Consider the following 17,169-nt stretch of genomic DNA (forward strand, 5'->3'; position numbering starts at 1 on the left):
TGCAGCGGCGCTTACTACCAATGAAATAGCGCTGCTGCGGCTCCAGTCCCCCTCCCTCCTCCTCCTTCTCAGCTGCCTCCGGCGCTTCTCTCTCCTCCAGCGCGGCTGCGGCGCACGGCGCAGACTTCAGAGGCGGCATGTAATTAGTCAATTTGACTCATTACATGCCGCTGGCCGTGCGCCCTCAGGGCAACTGCGCTGTGTGCCAAGCCCACTTGGCACACACGTAGTTACGGCCCTGCTTGTGAGCAATGTGGAATAGAGTCCTAGCCAGTAGCCTCCAAGAACTGTGAGCTTAGTTTCAGTTGGTGTCTGCAGCAGCAGGTCACTTAACAGGTGGGCTGCACTGGGTAGCCCTGAAAAAGCCTTTTCTGACAGAAAATTTCTTCAAAACTGGGCTGTCAGCGCTGTATATCTATGTGAGATTCAGCTCTGTGGCTCCATCACCTCCAAAGCGACGTCACATACTCCCGCAGCTTGTTCCAGGGTACTTGCGGCGGAGACGCTCTGGCTTTAGGCACACGGTCGCAGTCACTCTCCCGGTTCACGTGGCTGCTACGGGAAGGAGGTAAGAAGGTCCCCCAGGCGGGACCCACCATTAAATCACGTTCTGTCCGCAACCTAGGTAGATGGGTCGCAGCGCTGGCATGGACACTGTCACCGAGCAGGGACCCCACTATATCCGCCAGGGCATAGGAGTACAGGTCAGGTGTACTAACGCCCCTATTGGTGAGGCTCTGTAGTAACGGCGGTGAGGCCCAGCATAGGGGAGTTGGCGCTTGACCTGTAGCCCCTCCCCCGGCCCAGGGCGCCATCTCCTCACAGATTTCCCGCCCTGGAGCTGCCTCACACTCTCCCTCAGTTCCTGACAGAGATGCTGGGCGCCATCTTCTGAGCATAGCTGCTACTGGTCTCTGGGACTGCAGGGCAAGGTCTCCCTTGTAAAGCCACCTGTATACAGCGCTGTGTCTTTACAAACACTTGAGTATTCTACATGTCTTTATACAGACAGCGTTAGCTAAGAAAAAGGATACCTATTACAGGATACATTGTACGAATATTCTGATATATACCTCCAGTCTAAGACCGTGATGTGTAAGATACTATATATATATATATATATATATATATATATATATATAATATCCAAATAATCCGGCACTCCTGGTACTGGTTCAGCCGCCTGTGTGCCTTTGTCCAAATAATGGTATGTAATGCAGTCGGAACAATAGAATGTTCAGAATAGCATTTACCTATGCTATATAGGTAAGTTTATTGTTGTATGTCTGTTTTATGCTGTTCGCTGGGCACTAGCATCACCTGAGGAAGGGACCTGATGTGTCCCGAAATGCCGCATCGTGTCATGCATGCCTGTGCCATGTAATATTTATCCTGCATCCCAGCTGTCTGTGGTTGTGCTCACCCAGACAACGCATTCATGCAGGTTTTTGTCACATTAAAACTACAAGTATTCATTGATTAGTCCTGGAGTGCCGTGTCTTGTTCTGAACATTCTATTGTTCCGACTGCATTACATATATATATATATATATATATATATATATATATATATGACTTACTCTTTGGGAGAGCACACAGTAACACACTTGGATTTTAATATTCAATTGTGGACTTATACACGTTTTTTTGAGATTCTCCCTAAGTGGGATCTTTTACCAACTTTTATTGAATAGACCGTCACGACTTTGATACGTGATTCCATTTTTTAAAACTGGTCAGCAAACCTGTACTGTTAAACGGTCTTAAGGACCTGAAGATCTTTAAGATTACAAGAAGGAAAGAAGGAAAGGGCTGTATTGTCGGTGCACATAAGGAAGACTAGATCTGGTTATCACATCTGCCTGTATTTTATTAAAATTTAACTTTTATTGGTATCTGTTTAAAACTGGTGTACATTACTTACACATAACCATGAGTATAAGCGAAACATAGAGGTTAAAATTGTGACATAGACAAAACATACAGAGTGCAATGAAATAAAGGTGATTTAAAGATTAAAATGTGTGTCCACGTGTCTTATTCTAATGTCCAAATATGTATAATCTATTATTCCATAATGGGATCAATATTCATTCATGTGTTTAGTCATCATTTAATTCCTGTAAGAGGCATTTAGAGAATATAGATGTTAATTGTGGTGGTGTCTTAAATCTGATTTCAATATGAGCTGTTTGATTTCAACTTAAATGTAACAGAATATTCGTCGCAATATCTAATTGGATCAGATATATAATAAAGTGTAGAATACAAAGGTGATGCTATAAATTCAATATAGATATATAATACACTCTGAGGGGATGAATATCTTCCTCAATTGTTTATAATCAATAACATATGTAACGCTCTCTTATAATGGTTAGGTAATCACACCATTGTTGTCCCTTGAAGGAGAGTACCTTCATTCACAAGGGCTGGTGATACCTTCTCAATTGATTTGATTCATTACCTTCCAAATGCTTGGTGTTGTTCGTGGTTGGGTATATGACAGTTGGTTATAATAGTTAGGTGTTCACAATATTATTATCCCTAGAGGAAAAAGTGTCCTCATTATAAAGGATTAGTGACACCTTTCTGTATATCCATATATAACCAGACTATTAAATTATACACCATCATCAAGCATCCAAGCGATTCATTAAGAAGGGGAATCCTTTATTGTATTACTGTTGTTATGATATCTAATATATTATAAGGGGATATATCTTTCCCTCAGTTGTTTATATTAGGCCAAATCTGTAACAATCTGTTAGGTATTCACATTGATATGTCCTTAGAAGGAAAGCATCTTCATTTGTTAGGGACTGTATCGCTGATAATAGAATATATGTCAATCAGCTATAAGAATTAGGTATTCAGAGTGTTGTTATCCCTAAAAGGAGAACACCTTAATTTTTAGGAATTAGTGACACCTACTTCAATGTTAGTGTATAACTTCACAGATTGTGCATCACCATTGAACATCTAATATAATTATTGAAAAGAAAAAATCTTCATTAAATGTATATAGATAGCGACGAATTGAATGAAGATTTTATTATCTTGGTCAGTGGCGTCATGAAGCGGGTGCGGGGGGTGCGGCCCGCACCCTGGTGTCACCCTTCAAAGGGGTGACACCAAAAAGAGCTGCACACCCGCACCCTCATTCACTTCTACATCTGCAGCGGCACCCACACGCACCAAGCCCCCGCACGCCCGCCGACTTCATAAGCCTGCCTGTGCAGGACGACGAGGCCGGGTCCGTACTGCGGTCTGCGGCTGCCGCAAGCTCTGTACAGATGAAGGGTGCTGTACGTCACTACCCGTAACGTCATCGCGCACGCCGGCGCCGCAGCCATTCTGGAAGGGAGAAAGGGAGGAGAGGCAGTGTGCAACATTACCGGAGGGGGAGGACCTGGCTGTACTGCTGTGAAGAGACTGCGGACCTCAGTGACTGCTACTTCTTTGGCTGGCTGTGAGCTATTTCAGCTGCCAGAGGGTGTGTTTTTGGTCTAATGTTACAATTTACAGTATACTATTACAGTATAATCCACTGTTATTTTTGTTTAAAAAATGTTTTTTGACTAAATTAACAAAATATGTATTTTTATATATATATATATATATATATATATATATTACATATTTTATTAAATTAGTCAAAAAATGTTTTAAACAAAAATAGCACTGGATTATACTGTAACAGTATACTGTAAATTGTAACATTAGACCAAAAACACACCCTCTGGCAGCTGAAACAGCTCATATATATATATATATATATATATATATATATACACACAGTGTTGGAAGTGGGTCAGTACACACCGGTGTGGCATACCGCCACTTCAAGCACTGACTGAGACCATCGCTGCTGCAGTATTTCAAATTCAGCGCTACTGAACCGGTAGCCAATCAGGGGCGGCTGATTGGCTGCTGATTGACTGCCGGTCTGTGGCAGATTTGGTATAATGGCGGACCAGAACCATGCCAAAGGACACCATCATTGCCCGCTGTCTCCTTCGTACCCACGCCCACAGCCTCCTGCTCAGCACCGCCGCCTCCCACAGCACAGCCTCCTCCGCACCGCTGCTTACAGCCTCCTCATCCGCCACCACCGCCGACCTCAGCCAACTCTGCACCGCTGCTGACCACAACCTCCTCCTCCACGACGCCAATCACAGCCTCCTCCACACCTCCACTGCTGATTAGGTAATTTTATACTGTTGCCTTTCTCTCTCCCTTCTGTATGTCGTTGCTGTCTCTCTCTCTGTCACTATCCCTGTCCCTATGTCCCTGCTGTCACTCTCCCTTTCCCTCTTTCACTCTCCCTGTCCCTCTGTCACTCGCCCTGTCCCTCTGTCACTCGCCCTGTCCCTCTGTCACTCTCTCTGTCCCTGAATTGCGGCTCATACTGTGTGGCATAATGTGAATTTGGCTCATTCCATGTGGCATAATGTGAATTTGGCTCATTCCATGTGAATTTTGGTTCATAATGTGTGGAAAAATGTGAATTTCGTCTCATTCCTTGTGAATGTTGGCTTATTCCATGTGGCATAATGTGAATTTTGGCTCATACTTTGCCTCAGGCAGGTGAAGCAAAATCCCTGAAAACATCCCAGTTTTTATCCAAAAACAGGGCTATTGAAAACACACTGGTTTCACTGTGACTGAACCTGTGCGTTTTTGGGAGAAAATGTACTTTTTGTACTTCAGGTGACCTAATTGGATAGCCCCCCCAAAAATACAGTATCAAAGAAGCCGTGTTGATAACCCCACAACGCTGCGTCGCAGCCCCGTGAACTCCTCTGCCTATCAAATCAGGCAGAGGCGTTCACATAAGTTGGATGCGATTGCATCTTACTTTGTGAGCACGCACGGTATGGTCCGTGTGGGGGGGTGACACCATCAGTTATCACACCGGGTGACACCAACCCTAGTGACGCCTCTGATCTTGGTATATACCACCTAATAATAGTAAAATTTCCCAAGCAGCATTAGATATTAGTGTTAACACATTATTATGTTCATAGCTGCCATATTATATCACAATTACCTCTATGTAATCACTAACTGACTTGGAAAGTTCATTTAGAAACACTTGTTGCAATTGCGTCTACTCAGTTGTATCAATGGTGTTTTAATAATACTACCAAGTTTAACATATAAGGATGGAATGTGTCTTTCTGAGCTTAAAACAATGCCTTCTGCTCCCTATATGTGTTAAGGGATTTTAACAGCCACTGCTGCATTATTCATTAATTCACTATATTGTTATATAATCAGCAGAGATGTTACTTTCTATAATTTAGTAATCATCTATCCACTGTCTCCTAGTAATGGTTGTAATGTTCACTGCACATGGTGACTGGATAGAGCTGGTTAGTCATTAATTTGGAAACATTTGTTGCAGTTACATAATAGTTAAATAGAACTGACTAAACATTGTTGTAACATGGACATAGAAACACGTGGAGACACGCTGCCCACACGCGTGTTCCGCCGTTACTCTGACAGCTTCGTCAGGGCTGAACCAGAATGCCTCTCCATTTATTGGTTATAAATCTCATATTATGTGTGTGTATCAATGGTGACTCCGAAAAATAAAATAAAAAGTGTCTTTTGTTGTGAAGGTGACCAGATAAATATAATTGTCAGAAGTGCATTAACGATCAGTAATGTCCGGGAACGCAGCGCGATGAACAGCCGTTGCCATGACAATCATAAAGCCCCGTCATTGGCTCCCCGGGTCATGTGACCAAGGGAGCAGTAACACGATTGGTCAGTGGCCACACGTGACCAGTCGATAGTCGCTGATTGGATCACTAGGAGAGTTCAAGTATCATGCCTGGAAAGGCATTCTGGTTCAGCCCTGACGAAGCTGTCAGAGTAACGGCGGAACACGCGTGTGGGCAGCGTGTCTCCACATGTTTCTATGTCCATGTTACAACAATGTTTAGTCAGTTCTATTTAACTATTATGTTTAGATTATTAGTATGAGGCAGCCGATATATGAATACTGAATCTTGGAGAGTTACATTTCTGCTCAGTGGATAGTAAGATTGTTAACTTACAAGCAATGCAGCATTAGTTGTCAGAGTCATTTGAGAACATATAGGAAGTCGAAAGCACTGCCTCAAGCTAAGATAAACTTACTGGGTTTCCATGCTAAATGTGTCAGTGTTACTAAGCACCTGTGATACAACTGCAACAAATGTTTCCAAATTAATGACTAACCAGCTCTATCCAGTCACCATGTGCAGTGAACATTACAACCATTACTAGGAGACAGTGGATAGATGATTACTGAATTATAGAAAGTAACATCTCTGCTGATTATATAACAATATAGTGAATTAATGAATAACGCAGCAGTGGCTGTTAAAATTCCTTAACACATATAGGGAGCAGAAGGCATTGTTTTAAGCTCAGAAAGACACATTCCATCCTTATATGTTAAACTTGGTAGTATTATTAAAATACCATTGATACAACTGAGCAGACGCAATTGCAACAAGTGTTTCTAAATGAACTCTCCAAGTCAGTTAGTGATTACATAGAGGTAATTGTGATATAATGTGGCAGCTATGAACATAATAATGTGTTAACACTAATATCTAATGCTGCTTGGGAAATTTTACTATTATTAGGTGGTACATACCAAGATAATAAAATCTTCATTCAATTCGTCGCTATCTATATACATTTAATGAAGGTTTTTCCTTTTCAATAATTATATTAGATGTTCAATGGTGATGCACAATCTGTGAAGTTATACACTAACATTGAACTAAAAACGAAGGTGTTCTCCTTTTAGGGATAACAACACTCTCAATACATAATTCTTATAGCTGATTGACATATATTCTATTATCAGCGATACAGTCCCTAACAAATGAAGATGCTTTCCTTCTAAGGACATATCAATGTGAATACCTAACAGATTGTTACAGATTTGGCCTAATATAAACAACTGAGGGAAAGATATATCCCCTTATAATATATTAGATATCATAACAACAGTAATACAATAAAGGATTCCCCTTCTTAATGAATCGCTTGGATGCTTGATGATGGTGTATAATTTAATAGTCTGGTTATATATGGATATACAGAAAGGTGTCACTAATCCTTTATAATGAGGACGCTTTTTCCTCTAGGGATAATAATATTGTGAACACCTAACTATTATAACCAACTGTCATATACCCAACCACGAACAACACCAAGCATTTGGAAGGTAATGAATCAAATCAATTGAGAAGGTATCACCAGCCCTTGTGAATGAAGGTACTCTCCTTCAAGGGACAACAATGGTGTGATTACCTAACCATTATAAGAGAGCGTTACATATGTTATTGATTATAAACAATTGAGGAAGATATTCATCCCCTCAGAGTGTATTATATATCTATATTGAATTTATAGCATCACCTTTGTATTCTACACTTTATTATATATCTGATCCAATTAGATATTGCGACGAATATTCTGTTACATTTAAGTTGAAATCAAACAGCTCATATTGAAATCAGATTTAAGACACCACCACAATTAACATCTATATTCTCTAAATGCCTCTTACAGGAATTAAATGATGACTAAACACATGAATGAATATTGATCCCATTATGGAATAATAGATTATACATATTTGGACATTAGAATAAGACACGTGGACACACATTTTAATCTTTAAATCACCTTTATTTCATTGCACTCTATATGTTTTGTCTATGTCACAACACGGGGTCCGTGATGGAACTTATGTTTCAAATGTAGATTAAGACAAATATAGTGTGTGTGTGTGCAGATACAATTTTTGTTTCCGATCTTTAAGATTATCAATTTTTGGATTGTATAGCTGTATTGACTATCCCTCTGAAGAAGTCCGCAAAGGACGAAACGCGTCAGGGTGGAAGAGAGAAAAACTTACCCATCACATCATCTATGACACAAATTATTGCTATGTGTTTGTGAAAGGGTTATCTCTTTGAGCAATTTGTGCTTTTAATAAATTGTTATTATTTTTATATATATATATATATATATATATATATAAAAGTAGCGGTAATGGCGGCACTCCACAGACTTCAAGTAAGTTTAAAACAGCTTGTACTTTATTGCGTTGTTGGACGCAATAAAGTACAAGCTGTTTTAAACTTACTTGAAGTCTGTGGAGTGCCGCCATTACCGCTACTTGTATTTGGGTCTACTGAGGACTTATGAAAGGCACCGCAGCCCTTAATTGGAATTCCCCACAGTGAGTGCCGGGTTCTTTGGTATGTATATATATATATATATATATATATATATATATATATATGTGTGTGAACATTTGCATTGCTGGTATAGTGGAAAGTGATTGTTAGCGCCCTCTGATTTATTGTTTGGAGGTGTTTTGGTTTGGTTCTGGCTAACAGTAGGACCGTTTCAGAGGGAAGCTACACTACAGCACAGGATAAAGGTGATTTTGGTATATATATATATATATATATATAGTATATATATCTGTACCTATACTAGTCCACTGCAGTTTTATTGTCATAATAACTATCCACATTGTCTGTGACTGTGTGTGCCTGTATCTGCTGTGTGGTTTCACTTTTCAGTGTTTCCCAGATTTACCTATCACTATATTCAGTATCCTAAGGGACTAGGTGCGTCAGGGTCATATATATATAGTGGGTCACAGTATTTACACATTATGTGTATTCCACTGTGTACTCAGTCACATAATACTGGATTTAATCGCTGGTGTTGTGTACTGTGTCTACAGTCACATACTAGCGGTTTTACTCGTAGGTATTGTACTCTGGCTTTATCGTACTAAAACGCTCTGTTGTTGCATTTGTGTACAATGTCTAACAAGAAGGGCAGTAGGTCTGTGGACGCTCCTGCATCATGTAGAGCATGCGCCAAAGATTTACCAGAGGGGGAAGCTGTGTATGATGGTTTGTGTACTATGTGTAATACATCTTCCAGTAAGTCTGTAGCTCCTGTAACCAACCAGGAGCCACCCTGGGCTGCATTCACAAACCTACTGGGTACTCTGGTGGAAATCCTTACGCCCCCTATGGGACCACTTGTGCCATTAGAGCCACAAATTGTCCCTATGGTTAATCTGCCTTGGGCGGAAAATTTGTCTAACCAGTTGCAGCAATTAACTCATTCTTTGGTCAGGCAAAAATCTACTTTAGGTCACTCTTGTGTCTCTGGATCTATGCAAGCTACTGCCTCCTCACAATCCACTAGTCTCTCAGATGTTTCATCTGAAGAGAAGGGAGAGTATACTGTCCTGTCGGACACTGAATCAGGTGTTTCTGACAAGTATTCTCCATTGCAAATTGATGTCCCTGCCCTTGTGGTTGCTATTAAGCAAATCCTGCAAATCACTGATGATGAGGATTCCACTACTGAGGCTAAGAAAACTGATATGTGCAAACGGCAGAAGGTGTTTAAAAATCTATTACCCCATTCTGACCATTTGGTTGACATCAGGCAGGAACCCTGATCTAATCCAGGGAAGAAATTCCCTCTGTCTAAACGGGCCTTGGCTCACTATCCTCTCAATGCAGAGTTATGTAACAAGTGGGAAAATTCAGCACCGATGGATTCTCATGTCACCCGCCTAGTGGTGTCATCCACTCTGCCTGTCACCACTGTCACTTCACTGAAGGAACCAACAGATAAGCGTGTGGAGGGATGCCTGAAGTCTATTTACTCCCTTACAGGTGCTGTACATAGACTCACCTTTTGGGATGCAAAAGGAATTGAAGCATGGGTTCAGGCATTAGAGGAACAGCTGCACGAGGATATATCTGACAAGGCCAGACAATACCTGTCTCACATTATCACCGCTGCCTATTACAATCAAGAGGCGTCCTCTGAGGTGGGTGTGTTAGCAGCCAAGGCATCGACTACATCTGTCCTGGCCCGCCGTGTTCTGTGGTTGAGGTCATGGAAGGTGGACCTAGACTCCAAAAAGACCTTGGAGGTACTCCCCTTTAAGGGGGACATGTTGTTTGGGGAAGACCTAAATAAAATTGTGTCTGAATTGGCGGCTGCTAAGACTGCCTTTCTCCCAAATACTAATCCTTCTGCACAAAAGGCTAAAGGTACCGCTTTTCATTCCTTTCGGCCTCAAGGGAAAGAAAAAGGTCAGGCACACCCGAGACAATCTCATGCTCCCAAAACCACTAAGCCCAAGGCAAAGCAGTCCTGGGCGGCCCATCAGCCTGCTTCTAAACAAGACAAGCCTGCCGCATGACGGGGCGGGCCTCTTCCTGGGGGACTCCAGGGTGGGAGGTCGACTTCTGCAGTTCACCCAGGTCTGGTTAAAGACCACTTCAGATGCATGGATGTGGGAAGTTGTCTCTCACGGGTACGCAGTCTACTTCAAGAGACGTCACCCTCACCAGTTTTGCACAGCGGTTATCCCTCCGGATCCGTTAAAGGCGCAAGCTCTGCAAAAGGTTGTGGGTTCCCTCCTGAATACAGGAGTGGTAGTGCCAGTTCCTCTGGCCCAGAGAGGCAGAGATTACTACTCGACCCTGTTTCTAGTTCCCGAAAAACCCAATGGGTCTTTCCGGCCTATACTCAACCTCAAATCACTGATCAAGTTTCTGAGAGTGTCCAAGTTCTGTATGGAAATACTGCACTCAATTGTACTGGCTATGGAACCTGGACATTATATGGTATCCCTGGATATACAGAATGCGTACCTGCATATACCTATTGCTGTGTTGCACCAGCAGTATCTGTGGTTTGCTATTGGCAACCTCCACTTTCAGTTCCAGCCTCTGCCTGTCAGGAATCTGCATTCTCCATCGCATCACTTCCAGTGAACAGACGTCTCCTGGCTTCAATCCTCTGTCTTCAGAGTATCCCCTGTGAATTAGACCTGTTGAACTACAGGTCCCAGCAGTTCCAGTTTCGTTCCAGTTCTAGTCTTCAGTCTCCTGCAGCCTACAGCTCACTGTGCTCCACCCAACCAGTACTATCATTTGGTAAACTACTGGTTTCAGCCAGAAGCCTGGAGTACACAAGTGCTTCTAGTTAACAGCATTTACTCCCGGTGCACTATTGAGCCCAGCCAGCAATCAGCAGTGCATTGCAGAATTACTCTCCTGATGAATCATTAGCTTCAGCTAACTCACAGCTGATCTGAACACCCAATCCAGCGGGGTGTGTTCTCACAGAGATGCAACATCCAATCATCACAGATCAAGGGGTATAAACTCCAGTTCCTGGCTCAGTCTCATGGCCTTGGAAAACGAGTCACATTTGGTGTGTCAAGGTCTCCTGGTTCCCCGTGTTCCTGTCTCCAGTGGTTCCCCATGGTTCCTCTCATCATCTCGTTTTATTCATCACTCTGCAATTCTCCTGTTTACTTCAGACTCCAGTCACAGCCTGCCACAGCTCATCAGCAGTAAGACTTTCCTCAGGTGTTTGTTTCATTGCCTAAACCTGTGCACCTCATTAATACATACCATCTTGTGCAAGCTTGCTGCATTGGGACTGTCTCCTGCCTTGGTCTTGTGTAGTTATAAGAACTTGAGTTATATACAGAGACTGTGTTCTTTCCAAGTAATACTGGAGTTCTGTTTACAAATCCATTCGCATCCAATTACCAAGTTATTCTACGTTTGTTATCATAGACTTTATTCTGCTTAAAACCATTTGCATCCAATTAGCAAATTATTCTACTTTTATGTTACCAGAGACTTTGTTTTACTTGAAACCATTTGCATTCAGTCATCAAGTTATCTTCAATATATATTGTTGTTGCCAGAGACTTTTGATTATTACCTAGGATTCAGTTACTGCTTATTATTTCATCTCTGTTACTGCCAGTTCTAAGTTATCATCCATTGCTATATCATTACTCTGTGACTTTTGTGTTTAATAAACATCAGCTCATATGCGCAGGACATATGCAACCTCCACGTTTCATACGTCATTCCAACACTGACCCACTAGTGCCCCCTCCTGGAACAGACAAAATCAGAATCCTGACACAGAATCCTGACACTGCCATTTGGACTGGCTCCGACTCCTCGGATCTTCACCAAGGTCATGGCCGTAATAATGGCCCATCGCCAAGGAGTCAGGATCCTGCCTTATCTGGATGACTTGTTGATTCTGGCAAACTCCCACGATGTCCTCCTCAGTCATCTGCAACAGTAAGCTTCCTACAAGACCACGGGTGGCTCATCAATTGGAAGAAATCCTTGCTGGTTCCAACTCAGAGCATGGTGTACCTGGGGACACTCCTGGACACACAGTCAATGACTGTTTCTGTCTCCTGAAAAAGTCCTGAGATTTCAAGACTGGATAATATGCTTCCTTTGTCGTTCCAGAGTGTTGATACACTCGGTGATGCAAGTACTTGGCCTGATGGTGTTGGCATTCAACATGGTAAAATACTCTAAATTTCATTCTCGCCCTCTGCAGATGTTAATCCTTTCCAAGTGGGATGGCCTACCTCATCGGATCAGATCTCACATGATCACTTTGACTCCGGAGGTTCATCTGTTGCTGACCTGTGGCTACAGGACCAGCAATTGAACAGGGGCCGTCCCTTCTGGATCCCCAACTGGTTCCTGCTGAAAACGGACTCCAGGCTGAGGGGATGGGGTGCGGTGTTGTAGCAACACTCTTTTCAGGGTCGCTGGACCAAAGGGGAGTCACTCATACCAATAAACATTCTGGAGATGCGGTCGGTGTTCAATGTGCTATTTCTCACCCTGCGTCTGGTACAGAACAGGCCTGTTCAAGTATGGTCAGACAATGCCACCATGGTGGCATATGTAGATTATCAAGGCGGCACTCACAGCCGCATGGCAATAATGGAAGTGTCAAAAATCCTTTGTTGGGCAGAATGCCATCTACCAGGAATATCGGCAGTGTTCATTCCAGGAATCCTGAACTGGGAAGCGGACTTCCTCAGTCACCAGGATGTGCATGCCGGCAAGTGGAGTCTTCATCCAGAAGTCTTTCAACTTCTAGTGGACAAGTGGGGCCTACCAGATGTAGACCTGATGGTGTTCAAGGTTCTGGGCTTCGGATCAAGGACCAGGGATCCTCAAGCAGCATTCGTGGACGCACTGGCAATTCCATGGAACTTTCGGCAGCCTTACATGTTCCCTCCAGTGTCACTCCTGCCCAGGGTCCTGCGGAACTTCAAACAAGAAGGAGGATTTCTACTTCTAGTCGCTCCAGCGCAGCCCAGATGGCATTGGTTCTCAGACCTGCAGAGTCTATTAACAGAGCGTCCTCTTCTACTTCCTCAGTGCCCAGACCTCCTCGTACAGGGCCCTTGTCTTTATCCAGACCTGGCTTTGAAGGCGTGGCTCTTGAACTATGTTAAGAGCCTGTAAACCGGCTTTAGCTCCGATTTATTACAGGGTCTTGAATTCTTACTTCACCTGTTGTGCTGATAAGAATTATGATGCATACAGATTCAGAACTTCCAGAATTCTGCGTTTTCTGCAAAGAGGCCTGGATTTAGGCTTTCATCTGGCCTCCCTCAAGGTTCACATATCTGCCTTGTCGGTGTGGTTTCGGAGAAAAATTGCGCCTATATCTGACATTCATACATTCACTCAGGGTGTCTTACGTATTCAGCCTCCCTATGTCCCTCCTGTGGCTCCATGGGATCTGTCGGTTGTTCTGAATGCCCTGCAAGAGTCTCCATTTGAACCTCTTGAGATGGTGGACCTTAAATGGCTCACGGCCCAGGTCTTGTTTTTACTGGCTATTGCCTCTGCTAGAAGGGTGTCGGACTTAGGCTCATTGTCCGGTCGTCCACCCTTTCTAATATTTCATTGTGACCGGGCAATTGTTAGAACTCGCGCAGGTTATTTACCTAAGGTGGTGTCATCTTTTCACTTTAACCAAGAGATTGTGGTTCCGGCCTTTATCTCTTCTGATTTGTCCTCCAAAGAGCGGTCTTTGGATGTGGTACGGGCTCTCCATATATATGTGGAGAGGACTGCCTCAATCAGGAGGTCAAACTTGTCCCTTTTTGTCTTGTTTGGTTTTCACAAACATGACTGGCCTGCTCATAAACAAACCTTGGCCAGATGGATTAGAATGGTGATTGCAAAAGCTTATGCACAGGCTTGTCTCCCAGCTCCTGCTGCTATTAATGCCCATTCTACTTGGTCTGTTGAACCTTCTTGGGTGGTCGCCGTGGCGCGTCCACAGAACAATTGTGCAAGGCGGCTACATGGTCCTCTGTGAACATGTTTATTAGGTTCTGTGCCTTTGATACTTCCGCCTCCCAGGAAGCTTCCTGTGGATTCCAGGTTCTCATACCCGCTAAGGCGTGTCCCCTTGATTGAGGAACTGCTTTAGGACATCCCCGATGTTTCCCTGTGGAAACCAATGTAACCTGCTGCAGAAAATGACAGTTACGGTAGACTTATCATTGTTAACTCTCTTTCTGCGAGGTACATTGGGTTCCACAGGGCGCCCACCCAGATGCACCTAGATTCTATGGATTTGTATAGCATTAGCCGCCGGTCCCTTCTCCTTTCGTGAGAATGTGGTTCTATGTGACTAACATCTACCTTCTCTCTTACCTGCTCCTGCATTGGACTGGTTAATGAAACTGAGCTCACAGTGCCTGGAGGCGAGGTTATAGAGGAGGCCCCAATGCATCCTGGGACAGCCAGAAGCTTTAGCCTGTTGGTGCCTCTGGATCAAGATCCACTCTACCCCTGATGTTTCCCTGTGGAACCCAATGTACCTCACAGAGAGAGAGTTAACAGAAAGAAAATCTACCATAACTCTCCTTTTTATTGCAATCTTGATTGCTTGAATTATTGATTTTCTTGGTTTTATTTTTTTAATTCATTCTCTTTGTTAAATTAATGCATATTGACTTATTTATTAGCTAACTAATTACTTCACTAGAAAAATACCTATTGAACAGAGGTAAATTAGAGTAAAGTCTTGTTAGAAACGTACTTATATCAGGTAATTGTAAGTCTGTTTAGTTCACCGTGGTGTATCCAATTTCATGGGTTCCAAAGTATAGATAGTGTCTAGATCAGGCATGTCAAACTCGTGGCACTCCAGCTGTTGTGAAACTACAAGTCCCAGCATGCTTTGTCAGCATATCTTCCACTGATCAGCTGGTAAAGCATGCTGGGACTTGTAGTTTCAGAACAGCTGGATGACCATGAGTTTGACTTGTCTGGTCTAGACAGAAAGGCAATAGGTCGCCACCATATGGTTGACATGCATTAAGTCGACATAGTCAAAGGTCAACAAGTTCAAAAGGTCAACAGGTAAACGGTAGAGAGTGCTTAAGGTCAGCTTCAAAAGGTCCACATGATAATGTTTGACAGACCTATAGTTGACACAAGTTTTTGAGGTTTTTCAAATATTTTTCAACTTTTGCTTAATTTTCCGTCCACGTGGACCTCAGTTGGGAATAGTAAGTTTTAGAGCCCTATTTAACAAGAGAAAATACAATGCTCTAATTCCTGCTCAGTCTTATTTACTTAACTACTGCTGTTATTTAACACAGCATTTTTTTTCCTCTTCCATGGATGCCAATGAATGGAGAGGATCTATATCAGATCTTGGCAGTGGGTGGGTGCATGCACAGAATGATAGTGAGGACTTCAGTGCAGAGATCAGAAGGGAGGGTCAGACAGTGGGAGGGAAGGAGTGAAGAGGTGGAGGGAGGGGGTGGAGAGTGGGGCCAGATGTAGGAGCTGCAGCACTGAACTGTGGGAAATGTACCGGAAGCTGTATTGGACATTACCTCTCACTGGCACAACTGTACACCCATTTTCAGTAGCATAAGTTCATACTAGTCACCCGAAGGCAAAATAGAGTCTGGAGCCCCCCCACACCTCCCCCATTAGTCAGGTATCATGGAGAAATGCCATATAGTAGGCAACCCCCGTGGTACATACACATACAGGTCTGCCTCCTCATTAAGATCCCCCCATAATAAATCTCTCCCCTCCTCACACAGACCCCCATAATACAGCTATCCCACCTTACACAGCCCTCCCCTCTCACACAGCTTCACTCCCCCAAAACACATACACTGCGCTGCACCCCCACACAGACACCAAACACACACAGACCCTCCGCGTTTTACGCTGATCTGTCAGCCACTAATGTCAGCTGGCCGCAGGGGAGCATCACCTGCTGAGAATGATTCACAACATCATGCTAGCAGCATGGTGTGAACGTAGCGGGAGCTGTGAGCACAGCACCACCCACACCACGTCTCCTGTCTGGAAGCACCAATTGCTCTATGTGCTTCATTCTAGGCAGGCAATCCATATTCATTGGCAGCCCAAGAGCAACTGACTCCATTGTCTTCAGTACTTTCCGCCACTAGAGTGGGGGTATTGTGGCATATGCGGGGGGAAAAAATGTGTGTGGCATAATGTGAACTGGGGGAACTGCTCTGTGTTTAGCACATTTGTGGTGCTGGAAGTAATTACACATTAAACATTTTAAGAACATCACTAGCATATCTTACTGACAATTTTATTTGTAGTGGTGGCCACCAGTTATGACCCCCATACATTACAGATGTATTGGGGCAATGCCTCGATCCCACAATGGCCGGGTCATGGGAATTGGGATTATTAAAAATGTTTAAAACTGTCAAATCTCCGATCCCGCGTTTTTAACGTGTTTAATTTACCCAATTCCCTGACAGGACGCTGATTTTCACTGGCCGCCGGTCGGCAGATCGGATGTGCGGGCAGATCAGGGAATCGGGCCCTCTGATGTATGGATAGCCTTACACACATGAATCACACTGGTTCTGTGGATGATTTAATAGAAGGTGAAATGCAGGCTTGAAGTCAGCCAGCCACAGAACCTGTATAATTCATAAGTGTCCCAGTTTAAAGGGATAGTATGGTAAATTTGTGTGTGTGGGGGGGGCATAAATTGCCCTGGTGCCCCCACATACCTTAATTCAGCCATGTTGTGTACTCTTGTACAGTTTATTCAGAGGCAGGGATTACTGGGGAGGATATTTAGCTATGTTATCAGTAGTTAATTCGTTTTACTTTTTATAAAATGTAATGTTTACTACTTCTTTCTTTACTGATTAATCATTCTGTGCATTGTGACTATTTACTTTGGCTAAAAGCCAAGCACAGAAGAGCTCACCTGCGCAACTAG

Source organism: Pseudophryne corroboree, chromosome 11, assembly GCF_028390025.1.
Source record: "Pseudophryne corroboree isolate aPseCor3 chromosome 11, aPseCor3.hap2, whole genome shotgun sequence".
Lineage (NCBI taxonomy): Eukaryota > Metazoa > Chordata > Amphibia > Anura > Myobatrachidae > Pseudophryne > Pseudophryne corroboree.